At 39.7% G+C, this 15,531-nt stretch overlaps 1 protein-coding gene across 1 annotated transcript in view; it reads left to right on the forward strand.

Annotated features, from left to right (window-relative positions):
* Positions 1-15,531, forward strand: part of LRP2 (LDL receptor related protein 2) — a 200,754-nt gene that overhangs the window by 21,789 nt on the left and 163,434 nt on the right. The window lies entirely within an intron of this gene.

A 15,531-nucleotide genomic window follows, 5' to 3' on the forward strand; every position in this document is an offset into this window, starting at 1 on the left:
ACTGTAGGCAAAATGAGAATTTTTAGATTGTAGACACTTAAAATGAGGGTTTAGTAGTTCCATATTGTGTAACTCCATCATTCAAGAAATATTGTCACTGTCAACTTCTTTGGACTGAGATATCTGTGTATAGGCATGTGGTATTGAGTTAATAAACAGGATTTCTTTTTTTAAATTATTGCTAAACATTTTAAGTACCCCTAAAATGTAATTGTTGAAATGTCTTAAAAACAGTTACTATCAACCAGAGAAATAAGCTTGCAGAGAGTTAATTTATTTCACTAAGTAGTAATGTATTTTTCAAAGTGCATGGAATAGATGTGTGCCTGAAAACTTGCCTATCTTTGTGATTTAAGTTCTATTTCTCTAGTTCAGGTTCATTTTGAATACGTTTTTTCTTCCGGTATAAAAGCCACCCAGGCACCCCAGGAGAGAGTGTAATTTAAAAATAAAACTGATAATTTAGTAATAAGATAATATTTAAACTTTTGTATTAGATCTGATTTTTAAAAATTTAGCTATTATAATCAGGTTAGTTTTAAAAAGATTCTCAAAATGGGTTGCAGCTATGAATATGGATATGCTAGAGTATAAACAATTGTGTATGAAACAGAAACTATAAAATTCCAAGGGAGACAGTACAGGGTTTTTTTTTTTTTTTTTAAGTTTTAATTTATTTATTTGACAGAGAAAGATCACAAGTAGGCAGAGAGAGAGAGAGAGAGAGAGGGAAGCAGGCTCCCCGCTGAGCAGAGAGCCCGATGCGAGACTCGATTCCAGGACCCTGAGATCATGACCTGAGCCGAAGGCAGAGGTTTAACCCACTGAGCCACCCAGGTGCCCCGAAAATACAGAGTTTAAAGGATCAGAAAACACTTGCCTGAAACTATAACAATCACGAACATTTGTTGAACATTTAGTAACGTGCCACGCTCATACTCCTTTCTCTATCTCCATATTAACCTTACGAAAAGAGCTCTTATTATCCCATTTTTAGATGAGGAAACTGAGGCATAGATACTTAATAACATGCCGGCCACAGTGTTGGTAAAGAGAGCATACACAGGCTGTACAACACCAGGGCCTTAACCTCTGGAATGTTTCTTGGCTTCTAAACAATCTTCCCTTCCTCCCTCCTTTTTTACAGTACTATTATCAAGCGCACTGCTCTCTGGTTATTCAGGCTTTGTCTCTTAACCTTCTATGGAATAGCTGTTACCTTTTAGACACACTGTGTTGGATGGAAGAAAGGAAATATACTTAGATTTTATTCCTTCGTCAGCCAGTTTTGTAACGCTGGGCCTCCCTGTGTGTACGTATGTGTATGTGTGGGTACATGGACATGTGCACATATATTCCCCATTGGTGGAATTGGTAAATCGTGCATTTCTAGTAGGAGTTCTTTGAGTTACAAATAGTAGAGTAAGGGGTTTCAGTTTACAAAAGAATCCAAACAGCAGTATTTCAATAAATCATGCTCATTTGTTATCTGAGTCTCTCTAGGCCTTTGGAGTCATTGCTTTTGTAATATTTCTTTAGGACCTTTTTCTTTTTTTCTTTTTTTTTTTTTTAAAGATTTATTTATTTGTCAGAGAGAGAGCGAGCGAGAGCGAGCACAGGCAGACACAGGGGAAGGCAGAGTCAGAGGGAGAAGCAGGCTCCCTGCGGAGCAAGGAGCCCGATGTGGGACTTGATCCCAGGACGCTGGGATCATGACCTGAGCTGAAGGCAGCTGCTAAACCAACTGAGCCACCCAGGCGTCCCAGGACCTTTTTCTTTAGCCAGAGTAATTGAAGACACATTTACTGATGCAAAGATGTCACCAAATTCTCCTGGGAAGCCCTTTGACTGTATTTTAACTGGCCTGTGCATTTATGGAGAAATGCTGTCTCACTGCTGAGAATTTTGGCACCAGCAAAGATGGCGGCGGACACGTACCACCACCTGTGTGGTACGATATTAGGAGTCCTGATAAGATACTTTATCCTCCAAAAATCTGCCCCACCAAGCTGGTGAGGAAGGTATTTGTGCATTAGAGAATACTTAAAATGCCACAATTAGAAAATTCATTCCTTCGAGGGCTTCCTACTTTCTGCTGAGAGTGCAAATACCCACGGAAGGGCTTTAAAAATCACTTAAACTTTGCTGTTAATAAGTCACTGGGAGCAGATTTTGGGGTCAGGGTCGAGAACCATGAAAGCTCTAGCCATGTTATGGGAACCCAAGGGACGGAGAAGGAAAGGATTTCTAGAACAAGAGTGCGGGAAATGAAGCAGAGGTTGGGCCATTGAGTTAGATAAGGCCCTAATTGCCTCATTCCTGGACTATCAGAAGAGCCTTTCAAGTTTAAGTTGCTTTTCCCCCTTTGTAACTTTACCCACTGAGTTTAGTGAAGTGTTGAGTGCCCTTAGTAAACAGTGAACAGAACCCTGCACGCGGAAGAACTGGCTTTGCCTCGTTTCTGGCTGGAGATGGGATAGCTGTTTTGGTTTGCTTGAAGAGAGCCAAATTGTTGTGGGCTTGTCTTTAGTGTGGTGTCCCGACAGCTGTTAAGTTGACTCCTTAAGAGCACACAGATTCTGTGAGGTGGAGGGTACTTAGGAAGGTGATAAGGTCTGAGGGAAGCCTAAGGCTGGGGTCATGACACCACGATATTTTACTCTTTTTTTTTTTTTTTTGGAAGGGTCAGATACTTAGGTTTACATAAAGCCCTTCCCATTGAACTGGAAGGTAACAACTTTATCATCTTAAGTTTTCTGTGAATGCAATATAAAGGCACAAATTATTTTAGTCAGTGTGTTTGCATTTTGAAGCATTTCTCTATTATACAGGAGAAAGTCTAGAGAACTAGGATAATGAGTATTTCAATACTTTTAAGAAAAATTTAAAAGATCTTTCTTTCAAATTTAGGACGTAGAAAATTTCTGAACCTTCTTAATGGAAAGCTTTTTAGTTTAGTTTCAGTTGGTTAAAATCCTGAATTTATTTACATCTTCCATTTCTTTATGTCCACATATAGATGCAAAAACTGAGGTCAGTAGGAAAGTTGTATGACTGACTCTAAAAAGATAGTTCAGGGGCGCCTGGGTGGCTCAGTGGGTTGGAGCCTCTGCCTTCGGCTCGGGTCATGGTTCCGGGGTCCTGGGATGGAGCCTCGCGTCGGGCTCTCTGCTCAGTGGGGAGCCTGCTTCCTCCTCTTTCCCTGCCTGCCTCTCTGCCTACTTGTGATCTCTGTCTGTCAAATAAATAATAAAAAAAAAGATAGTTCAATGTGTAGTACAATGATTCAAGGTTCACTGTGTGGAAGCCTTTATATTTATCATCTAGTGGGTTTATATGTATGTGTTTGTGTGTTGAGATGATAACCTTAATAGTATTCCACATACAAATTCCAGAGACTCACCGGAACCAGTGATTTTATAATAGAAGAAATAATAAAAAACGTTCATTGTTGGAAAATAGAAAGATGCATAAAGAGAATCAGTGGCAGGCTTGGTTTTGGGTCTACCTTGACCTTTATTTCCTAGAATAAATCTTGATTTTCAGTCTTGTCCTTGACTCCAGACTGGGCCAGTGGATATTTGTTCTTGTGCAGGAAGCCAGGCAACCACTGTCCAGCCTTGCTCTCAGTGCTGAGCTTCCTACAAGCAAGGTGGGTCAGGGTTTGGAATGTTTCTCTCCATCAGAACAAACAGCTCTTATCTGGTGGAGGTATTGATCCCCGAGTATTTTATTGCTTAGACTTTTAGAATGTTCAAGTTGGATGATGGGTCAGAGTACCCAAGGGGGAACCAGCCCTCATGGAAGGACTGCTGTACCTCTAGCATTGTGCTGGTGGTTTACAGGGACCTCTGTAGTCCTCACCAGAACCTGATTTGCAGGTAAGAAATTTTGCAGGTAAAGGAACTGTGTATCAGAGAGTTTAAATCCAAGTCCACCAAGCTCAGCCAGTTAAGCAACAAATATTTATTGAGTGAAGAGTCAATAGTCAATGAGACAAATAGTTCCTACCCTCACAGAATTTAGAGTGATGTGAATACAGTCAGTACTATTGCAAGGGTTGACACCCATGTGTGTCTCTTGGCTCTTAATCTAGTATTTTCTTTATTAATACCTTATTTTAGCTCTTTCTGGTAAAATCTGAATTTCTTATTAAATTTAATTGAAATATTTTTTAATTATCTTAGTATCTTAGGACTCATTCTGTATATCGGCTCATTCATTCATTGCCTCAGGACTGTAACCATAGATACCCGATTTCTAGAATTGAGACAGACAACTAAAAACTGTTAACTATTATTATTATTTTTTACCAAATCCCTAATACCAGTTTATTTTTTTGTGATTAATATAGACAAAATTCCAATAAGTGATGGATTTAATTACTTGTGTGTCAGTAAAGGTTTTGTTGTATATATTCTCTAGTGTAGCTTATTACTGGAACCATTACTTTTTTCCAGCATTAAAATTCTAAGATTTGGGGCGCCTGGGTGGCTCAGTGGGTTAAGCCGCTGCCTTCGGCTCGGGTCATGATCTCAGGGTCCTGGGATCGAGTCCCGCATCGGGCTCTCTGCTCAGCAGGAGCCTGCTTCCTCCTCTCTCTCTGCCTGCCTCTCTGCCTACTTGTGATCTCTCTCTATCAAATAAATAAATAAAATCTTTAAAAAAAATAAAAAAAAATAAAATTCTAAGATTTTATTTTAATGCATAGTTAAAAATTTATAATGACAGTAGCCTTTTTTTTTTTACTGTCATTACTTAACAGTATTTATCATACAGATTAGGTAAAATCTTAGGAAATAGCTCCACATTGTTTTTCCTGCTTCTGACAAACATCACAGATGGACTTAAGCTGCTCTTAATATTATTTAAGCTACTCTTAATATTAGGACATTATAAATTCACCATATGTAATCAGAAACCCAGACACCATTTTATTACACACGAGTATCAGTTGGAGACAATATAATAATGCTGATTCTGTGTCAATAAGCTATTGAGTTGTTTCAAGTCATCATAATCACATAATAACACAAAGTGATGACATTTATAGAGCCTGAAAGTGATTTGGAGATCTGTCAATGCTCCTTGAGCCCAGGCATGACAAACTAGGGCCAGGGGACTGCTAGCATAACAGATAACCTGCTAGTGAGGCATGTCTTCAAGTTCTTTTTGCTCAGTCTTTAAGATCAGTATAGCAGAGGAGACAGGATATTTAGTTCATTCAAACATGCAAGTCTTGGGGCACCTGGGTGGCTCAGTGGGTTAAGTCTCTGCCTTTGGCTCAGGTCATGATCTCAGGGTCCTGGGTCCTGGGTCCTGGGATCCCAGGGTCCTGGGATCAAGCCCTGCGTCGGGCTCTCTGCTTGGCAGGGAGCCTGCTCTCCCCTCCCCCCCACGTCTGCCTCTCTGCCTACTTGTGATCTCTTTCTGTCAAATAAATAAATAAGATCTTTAAAAACAACAACAACAACATGAAAGAAAGTCTTTGCAAATGTAATGGATCCTATTTTATAGATTGCCAAGTTAACAAACTCAGCTCTACCTTTGACTCTGTGTAGGGAGACCGAAATCATGGTTCTGTTGTATTAGCAAATCTTATAATAAAAATTACAAATTTTGATTTGTGGAATCAGATGTTCTTGTTTTTAGCCTTTTTTGGGGTAAGTGGTGCGGAGTACTTTTTTCGCTTCAGAGTAGTGCTGGATGTAAATGTAATGTTTTATATAACGTGGGGTCCCATCCTTTACTGACTAAACAGAGAATGACCCAAACATACACATAGGCTCCCAAGGATTTGGGGTTGACTTTGAATCTTTCTGGTCTCTCACGCCAGGTCAATAAGGGAGATGATTGTTGAATTGTTAATTAGATCAGAAGAAACAGTGATAAATAGCGGGATCCATTATCAAAGTCCACAAATCATCAAGATTTCAAGCCTTTATCATTTTTTGGTAATCATCTTGGATTTACCCATGTATTATTCTAATGCCTCACATATTGTTTATTTATTGAGCAGCATCTGGGTACTAGCAGGTACTTTACTGCGCATTAGGATTACCGAGGTATTTATTCCTTCCACTAGAAACTCACAGTTTAAAATAAGGGCTCTGTTGATGGTAGAATCTTTTATTTATTTATTTTTTTAAAGATTTATTTATTTATTTGACAGAGAGATCACAAGTTAGGCAGAGAGGCAGGCAGAGACAGAGGAGGAAGCAGGCTCCCAGCCGAGCAGAGAGCCCGGTGTGGGGCTCTATCCCAGGACCCTGAGATCATGACCTGAGCCGAAAGCAGAGTCTCAAACCACTGAGCCACACCCAGGCGCCCTGACGGTAGAATCGTCATCGAATCCTGCCACCTTGCCATCACTCTTCTTTTGGTCACTTAATCTCATCTACTTCTGTTTAATTTTCGTGTATCAGGTTATGGTGGGAGGATTTTGAACATCTGCTTATAAACTTCTTTCTGAGCTATAACTTGTCATTAGAAAGGGAAAAAAAACAAAAATATTGTGTAAAACCAATTAAAAATATGTTTTTATTAAAAATGTTAACTTCAGTTTAGCAGATGATTAATTAACAGCACTTCTTGCCCAAGAACAGGCTTTTAAATTAATTGGTAGAATTATTTTTACATTCTTGATTTTCACTATTTAAGAGTTTAAGAAAATTCTTTTTGTCAGAGATCATACATGCCCATAGCTACGTCATCCCTCTGTGTACCTCAACTGGTCTCCTAACACATGAACTGTGATGAAAGTCAGTGTTTGTGTAAGTAACAATGTAATGAGCCTTATAGAAGCATCAACATTCCAGATCATAGTTGTCAACATACTTGCTTATTGACCTGGAAACATTGGTTACTTCAGAGTAACCTTTATATAAACTGATCTTTGCTTTCTGAAAGTTTACACATTTAGAATGAGAGGTAATTTAGGTCCTAGCATGAAATTTGTGACCTATAAATCCACTTAGCAATCATGTACTAGTCCAGTCGGGGTTTGGGCCATAACTAAATAAGAACGAGTTACCATTTTGTATCAAATTGAGATTAGGGTGCAAGATGCTAGGTCTTGTTAAGTTCAGTGACTGGACACTGTTTTTTTTTAAAGATTTTATTTATTTATTTGACAGAGATCACAAGTAGGCAGAGAGACAGGCAGAGAGAGAGGAAGGGAAGCTGGCTCCCTGCTGATCAGAGAGCTGGATGCGGGATTCGATCCCGAGACCCTGAGATCATGACCTGAGCCGAAGGCAGAGGCTTTAACCCACTGAGCCACCCAGGCACCCCTGGACACTGATTGTTAACCTTAACACCTCCCCTTGATGTTCCTAAGTAACATGGAATAAGGGAGGAGGAGTAGAGTAAGGTGTTGGTATGATTCAGTCAAGACTGATGTAATTGTTACAACTGATTCAGTCTGTGACTTAGAGAATCACCAGTTGAGAATCAGTTTCTCCTTCTGCTGCTAATTGTCACAATTTCCAGTATCAAATGCCATTGTTCATTTGATAACCTGGTGATCTCATCTGCTTGTTAAAATGAGCCAGTGGACATCGATGTTTGCGGCTTTAACACATATGTATCAATCTGATTTATGGTTCAACACTTGGACCTAATGAATCAGAAAAACCCGGATTCCCTGATACGATGCTGTCTGTAAACACTGCGTTTGGGTTGAGAGCAGGTCTGTCGCACCCTTTATAAGCCTTAGGCGGGAAAGCTGCCTGCTCGCACATGTGCGTAGTCCCTTAACTTCTCACAAGGGCTTGTTTTCTTTCTTAGTGTTTGATTCCATTCAGCCAATTTCCAGTAATTTACATTTGCTAGTCGTGAAGCCATATAGGAGTACTTTGGGCTGTTGGGGTTGGAAATCAGTGCTTAAATCAGGGTGATTTATAGTTTTTGTACAGGGCCTGTTAAATTATTAAGTGCTGAAAGGTGTTTTACTCTTTTCTTATGTATAGTTTGATTCATTAGTTCCTTATTTACCCGAGAGCAGGTGACTTAAATTTTCTTCTGTTTGGATAGTGTTCTCGATAGCGTCCTGTAAGTGTTGCTCTTTGGCCAGTAAAGAGGTAGATAACCAGTCAGGCCCTTCGGAGGGAGTGGGGATGAAGGTCTTGGGCTTAGTTTTCCTCCACGTGGAGGAGTCGTCCCTCCACAGCAACCTCAGTGTCTTAGCTGATAGAGAAAGCATTACATGAATTATTTGGGGAAGTACAGAAAAGACTAACACAAACACAGCGTCCGGATTTTGGTACTGGCTGACAAGTTTTCATGGCTGAGTGTTCTTGGTAAAAACTTGGCAATTCTTTTGAATGTTTTAGGCATTCATGGGCTTGCCAGTTTATTTTGTAGTTAGCAATTTTAAGTGTGTGTGGCAGGGGTTGGGAGAGGACAATGGAAGAAATTATTTCTTGTTATGATCAGTGTACCGGTGGGAAGAGTTTGCCCCATAAAGCAGGTGGGTCAGTGACTTTGTTTTTCATGACCATGATCCTTTTACATTAATGAACTGCTTCAGGCTTTCAGATTTTTGGCTTGTTTTTTTTTTTTTTTTTTCCTGTGGGACTCCCCCTCCACCCCTGAAGGGTAAGCCTGTGGACACATTGTGGAGCATTCCAGGGGGAAGCAGGCCTCCCTGGAACTGAGATTCTTTATCACACTCCCAGGGGAGTTCGTTTCAAGTTGGTGGTACTAGGAGCTGCGGCATGATATTGCCCAATCCCAGGCTCCCTTATTGCTGGGTGGGAGGGAGTGGGATTGCTGTTTAAGAAATTTTTATTATCTTTAGGAGGGAAGAATTTATTATAGGGGTTTTCTTAGAAGATCTCTTTCATGTGGGTTAAGATGTTTTGAGCTCTGAATCTCCAAGCTGCTTACAGATTCTAAGTTGTTCTCAACCGGGGGTGGTACCACCACTCTCCAGGGATGTTTGGATACGTGTGTGGCTGTTCTCTGCTGTCACAGTGTCCCAGGCAAGGGCACTACTGCCATTCCACATATGGGGGCCAGAGATGCTATACATCCTGCTTTGCCCAGGGCAGTTAAGTTACTCTAAATGCCAGCTGTGTCCTCTCCAGACCCCCCCGAGAAGTCTGGTTTTATTTGTAAGCCTTTGCAGTGCTGATCCAGAGTCTGGTTGTCAGGACAGGAGGGGCTCAGTGAAAATGAAGTGGAATGTGAGAGACCAGGGGGAAGGAGAAGAAGGCAGGTCGCTCGTGTTTACGTGAAAATGGGGAATTGTTAGAACAGGTGGAAACAATTTCCCACTTCTCAGATTGAGAGGCTACTCTGATGGCATGTCACATTATTCTGCAGGCTTTCAGTCATTGAAAAGGAACTTTTTTTTTTTTTTTTGAGGATTTTATTTATATGACAGAGATCACAAGTAGGCAGAGAGGCAGGCAGAGAGAGACGAAGAAGCAGGCTCCCCACTGAGCAGAGAGCCCCATGCGGGGCTTGATCCCAGGACCCTGAGATCATGACCCGAGCTGAAGGCAGAGGCTTTAACCCACTGAGCCACCCAAGCGCCCTGAAAAGGAACTTTTTAAAAATTATGCAGCAGTTTTTAAGATCAGCTGTCTTGGAGGCTGACTGATTTCTTTAGGCTGGCTGCTCAGAAATATTCAGCTTGGTGGGGAAAGGACACTAGGGTACCTTGGGTGTACCTGTAGAACCTGCTGGTCATTTGTCATGCAAGTGGACTAGGCCTGGGACCACTGGAGGGACTGCAAGATGAGACCCGTCATTGCTAGCAGCTTTTTTTTTTTTTTCTCTAAGACTGATTTATTTATTGGAGAGCGAGAGCATGTGCGTGCATGTGATCAGGGAGAGGGGTAGAAAGAGAGGGAGAGAATCTGAAGCAGACTCCCTGCTTAGCAGAGAGCTGGTCACCGGACTTGACGTGAGGCTTGATCTGATGACCCTGAGATCGTGACCTTGAGATGGTAACCTGAGCCAGAATCAAATCAAGAGTCAGAAGCTTAACCAACTGAGCCACCCAGGTGCCCCATCTGGTAGCAACCTCTTAGTGAATCACTGACCAGCTTACTCAACTGAGCTCATTCATACTATGTGTACAGACTCAGTTTCTCGGGAATGAAGTGGAGCCCCAAGCCGTTTTCATGACCAGAGTTTGTATCCTCAGGCTTAACGTTTACCCAGAGCCACTGGTGAACTCTAAGCTTTCTTAGAGTCAACCCACTCTTTTGCTTCATATTTATGGTACTTTATTCTCCATCTCTCCAACCAGGTCCTCCACTCACAAAAGGTTCCTTGCACTTGTCCTGCAGAGGCCTGCCCCTTAGGCCCTCACCTGTGCTGGGCTTTTCTCAAATTGTTCCGACCCTAAACAAAGCGCTGGTCCCTCTTCTTTGCTTATCCTGCTCATCCACAATGGCCCAGTGCGGTTTTACCCTCCATCCGGAGCCTTCTCTAATTACTCCAGCTTGTGATGGTAGTTTTTTTTCTCCTTGAGACCAGTTAATTCTTTCTGTCTGTGCTGCTTATTTGGAACCAAATCATCTATAATCTTATGGCACGGCTTCAGAGCCTGACTACCAAGGTCTGAATCCCTATTCCTCTGCTTACTAGTTAGTTGAGAGATTTGGTCAAGCCTCAGGCTCCTCATCTGTGAAATGGGGCTATTAATACTAGTCCACAGAGTTGTGGGATTATAATGAAGAAATTTTTGAAAACACTTAAAATACATGGCTAACTTATATAATAACTTCCGTCCTCAATAAATTTGTAAGCTCTGTTAAAAAAAAAAAAAAAAGGACCATATCTTTCTTTGTTTCTTCCACAGGCCCTAGAACCATGTTTTGCTCATAGTAGGTATACATGTTTTTCTATGGCTTTAGTGAATCTGACATCATATGCTTTCGTTTTTTTTTTTTAAGCTGCACTTAAGTGATGTGTGTACATGATCACTCATCAAGTGGCTTCATGAGTTTTGCTTCAAAGTCCTTGAATTCTTGAAATGTGTCCTTAATGTTGGTTTGCTCTAATCAGACATCAGGGCTCTGAGATAATAATTTGGGGAAAAACAGTCAACTCAGTGGTTTGTAAACTGGCTTAAAGAAAAAGAAAAAAAGAACTCTGGCCTCCTGTGTGACAATCTTTTAGGAAAACCGGGCAGCTAGAATGTTGTGCAGAAAGAGAGGTTTGCTGCATATGTCTTGCTTGGGTTCCATCAGTTGGTCTTGCCGCCCATCAGTCTGGTTGATGGTTGATACGCTTGGCTATCATGACTGCAGTGTGAAGTTTGGGAAAAAAGCAAGTGACTCTCAGTCTTTGAAGGGAAAAAGGCATTGTGGGTATGGATAAGGTGTGAGAATTGTACGGAATCTTCACCCAACTTATAAACATCAAAAGTATGTCAAGGCAATAAAAATCAAGTACAGAAAAAGTGAAGTAAGAATTACGGATGAATTAAGGAATTGCCTCTTGCATTTGCTTTTTTGAGCTCAGTGAAGGTAGGACTATTAAAATGTCATGTAATTGAACATGACACATCTTAAAAAAGGCACATGCGCTCCTCAGGTAGACCAACTGTCTGGAAGGACCAGCACATGTTAAGAGGATCTAATGGGAAAATAGGATTTGCCATAGAAATTACCTTACTCTGTTAACTTTGGACAATGTTTCATTGACTATGACTTGCCTTTCCCTTTAGAGAAAAGAATTTATGAGAGAAGAAAAGAAACTCAGCTAGAAAAGGGTAAAAGAATCAAACCTTTCACTATGACCCAATATTTTTCTTTTTCTTTTTTAAACTTTTGGGGCATTCCTTTTTCAAAGTAATTTCAAATTATTCCAGATTTTATTTTCCTTTCTGTGGATTTAAGATAGCAAACAAAGTCTTAATAAAGTATTACTGTTTGCCTTGACGGTTTTATCTATGTAATGGTTTTATCTATATAATGATACCAAGAGGCTGAATTTTATGAAGAGAAATTTTCATTATCTGATGAATATGTGTTGACTATCCGCATGTGCCTAGCACTGTGCTATGGGCTATGAAGAATACAGAAGTAGTGTACTTAATTCAGTACTGTTACCTGCACTGGAAAAATGAATGACTTCCTCCTTCCTCTAGGCATTAATGGTTTCTTTAATATCTTAACACATTCTTAGATCAGGAAGCTTGGGATATGCTATTTATGCTAGGATTACTCTCGTTTTTCTCCATTTTGGGGCTTTAATATGTTTGGAAAACAAGTTTATTCCTGTGTCTAGTATAATTTTTCTTGAAGATTGAACCTCTTTTTTTTTTTTTTTAAATTTCCCTGGGTTGCTTTTGATTGCAGCAAATTTTCCTAAGCCCAAGAATTATTATGTGCAATCTTAGTTGCCAGGTAGACTACTCTTCTCCAACTGAATTATATGAGCATATGGGATGAGATGGATTCCACACCAGCCAAGTTCATGAATTCAGTTAATGTGGATAGCATCTTTGGAAAATATTTTTACATTTATTCTTGAGCTTGGTGAAATCCTTTCTTTTTCTTTCTCTTTTTGTTTCTTTGGTGTAAGGGGACACAGAGCAGTGGTCATTACAGCACAGATACCAGAACTAGAACTGTTAGGTCCAAAGCTTGGCTGTGCATGTTTGCTGTTTGATCTTGGGCAAGTTACTGAACTGCTCTGTGTCTCAGGTTCTTTGTGTGTATAGTGTTCATAATAATGACATCTATCTCATAGGGTTTTTGTGGAAGTCAAATGACTTGAAGTTTTCCAGGTGCTTAGAATGGTGCATGCCATTTATGTGCCCCATGAGTATTCTTCATCTTTGTACCATCTGTTTTGATTCTTAGAAAAGGCCAGGGCTGGTGCTGGGAAAGTAAGTAGGGTGTTCATTTGTCTTAATGGTTTCTTGTCAATGCCTTCCTGGTTCTTAACAATATATACATATTAGGGTGGGGGTTGTGAAGAGGGGGAGAGAGAGGGAGAGAGAGAGAGAGGAGAGCCAGAGGTAGAGAGAGAATCTTAAGCAAGCTCCACTCCCAGCATGTAGCCAGATGCAAGGCTTGATCTCACAACCGTGAGATCATGACCCAAGCTGAAATCAAGAGCTGGACGCTTAACTGAGCCACCCAGGCACCCCTTACTTAACAAAAGATTTTTTATTTCAGTGTGGATTATGATGTTTTCCTCCTTGGCTCTTACTAGAGGGAAACTATTTTAAAGTTCTGAAAGTTATTCTTTGCAAAATTACCTCTAGGTTAAAACTGGATGGATTGGATATAGATGTTTAGAGAACACTTGTTGAAAAATAATTTTCATTTTGCTCTATTTAGATTTTTTATTTTCCTCCATAAACTGTTTAGCTCCAGTGTGTGAATCCCTTTCCCTGCTTTTTTGGATTTCAAATTATTAAACTGTAAGGAGTAGATAGCTTTGGTGGGGTTAGGAATAAAGGCTACTTATTTAAAGCAAAACAAAACAAATACGGGGCATACAGATCAAGTGAAATCAGGGCCACCTGCAATTGTTATCAGACCTGACCCAGAGCTTTTCACTAGTAATTTGCTTTTAAATAGCACATACTCCCTTTGTAATAAAATGAATGACAGGCTTCTGACACAAGTGGAGCATTTTGCTTGATTGCTGGGAGGCCACCCAGCAATGATGAAGCATTGGTTTGTTTTTTCTGGAGAGGTATTTCCAAACAATAGTCATTTGGGAGTTATAACAGGCGTGGAAGGGAATATTGAAAAGGTGAATTTGACAGATGAATTATCATGGATCTGTTGATAAATTGAGTAAATCCAGCTTGATATATTATTGTAGATAATTGATTTGGGAGATGAAATGTGAAAAAACACTAACGAGGAAGAGTTAATTAAAAAATTTCCCCCATCAACTTTATTTTTTTATGTGTTTTATGTAATTGGCTTTGAAGTGATGTAAAAAATGACTTCTGGGTATCAATTTTGTGTTCTTTTTATGATGTGTTTAACTTCATACTTTAGGAAAAATAAAATCTGACTTGTAATAAAAGTTGCTTAAGAATTGTATTTATTTTATAACAGGCAATAGATTGTTTTGAGAAGTTATTTTCTTCTCTCTACTCAGTTTCTAAGTTTATGTTTTTCTTTTTTTCATAGCAATATGAAACTTTTTGTAAGTAGACTGACCTTTAGATTGGTACAGTTTTTCAGCCAGATATTATTTGATACTAAGGGAGACAAATGTACTGAACTTACAAATGTATTACGTTGAATTACTAACAATAGACCTAATTGATAAAAATGATTTAATATATGTTGTGTTAATAGCTAAACCTCCAAAGCCCCTAATCTCCCATGGAAATATTGCTTTGTAGAACAAAATCCAATGAGAAGTTCTGGGATTCCAGAGTGAATTTGTACATTCCTTAGGGGCATTTTTGCAAGGGAGGTTGTTGTGTTTTGAAGGTAGTTGATAAGAGACCTGCACCACCAACCCCAGACCTGCACCACCAACCACCATCGTGCATTAGTCTCTACAAGGTATTTGGGTGTATGTATTCCTGTACCACTCGGTACCACCATTTAGCCACGGGAAGTTTCTGACCATTTGCAGCATACATTATAAATCAGGATGTCACTACCAGACAATCAGATTTGAACATTCCATGAACAAAGGAGCCTATATCCCCTAGGAATAGATCACTTAACTGTGTTTATGTCATGCTGTTGATATGCCTGCATTTACACAAGTCAGGATAGCACATTGTTTATTTACTTTAGGAGTAGATAATTGATTTGTCTATTTACCTAATTTTGGGTTAATTAGCCAATAACTGAAATAGGTAATTTAGCACGATTGCTTAAAATACATAGGGGAAAATAAGTGTATTCTTCCAACCCCTAGATGACTCCTCTACCACCTTGGGCTTGTGAAGGAATGATTTTGAGTCTTCTCCAAGTTGGGCTGATGTTGGCTGCTCTCTTTAAAACAGTTTCCTACTTGGCACATAATACATGGGGAAGTCGCTGGTAAATATTGGGGAAACTCAGAGGATTTCCAACTCTCGAATTAGTCCTCTGGGGGACCTGGGAAAATTGCTGGATATATTGGTTGAATGAAATAAAAGTATTTAAGTTAGGTTCTCTTTCTGGTCTCACTATGGTCTCACTAGGAGATATCACTGCTACTTGGGAATGTAGTAACTTTGGGGGCCAAATTTGTACACTCTGGTTGGGTGCAGAGATTTTTCTTTTATTTTTTTTTTTGGCTTTAAAATTTTTTGTTTGTTTGCAGAGATGAACTGAGAGATCTGGCATCTTACAGAGTAGTTAAACAAAACGCCAAAATACTGGTCTAAATCTAAGAAAAAAGAGCCATAATTGCTATATATTATTAAGTATTAAAAAGGCACTTAAAAAAATAAAGGTCAGGGAACTGAAAGAAATAAAAATGCACAGTCAAGCAAATGAAAATTACTCACGATGTTATCAATCAGAGATAACCAGTTAACATTCCAGTCTTTTCCTACACTTTTTTCTCAACATGTAACTCTGTTCTAGGTAAAGT

Source organism: Mustela lutreola, chromosome 3 (genome assembly GCF_030435805.1).
Source record: "Mustela lutreola isolate mMusLut2 chromosome 3, mMusLut2.pri, whole genome shotgun sequence".
Lineage (NCBI taxonomy): Eukaryota > Metazoa > Chordata > Mammalia > Carnivora > Mustelidae > Mustela > Mustela lutreola.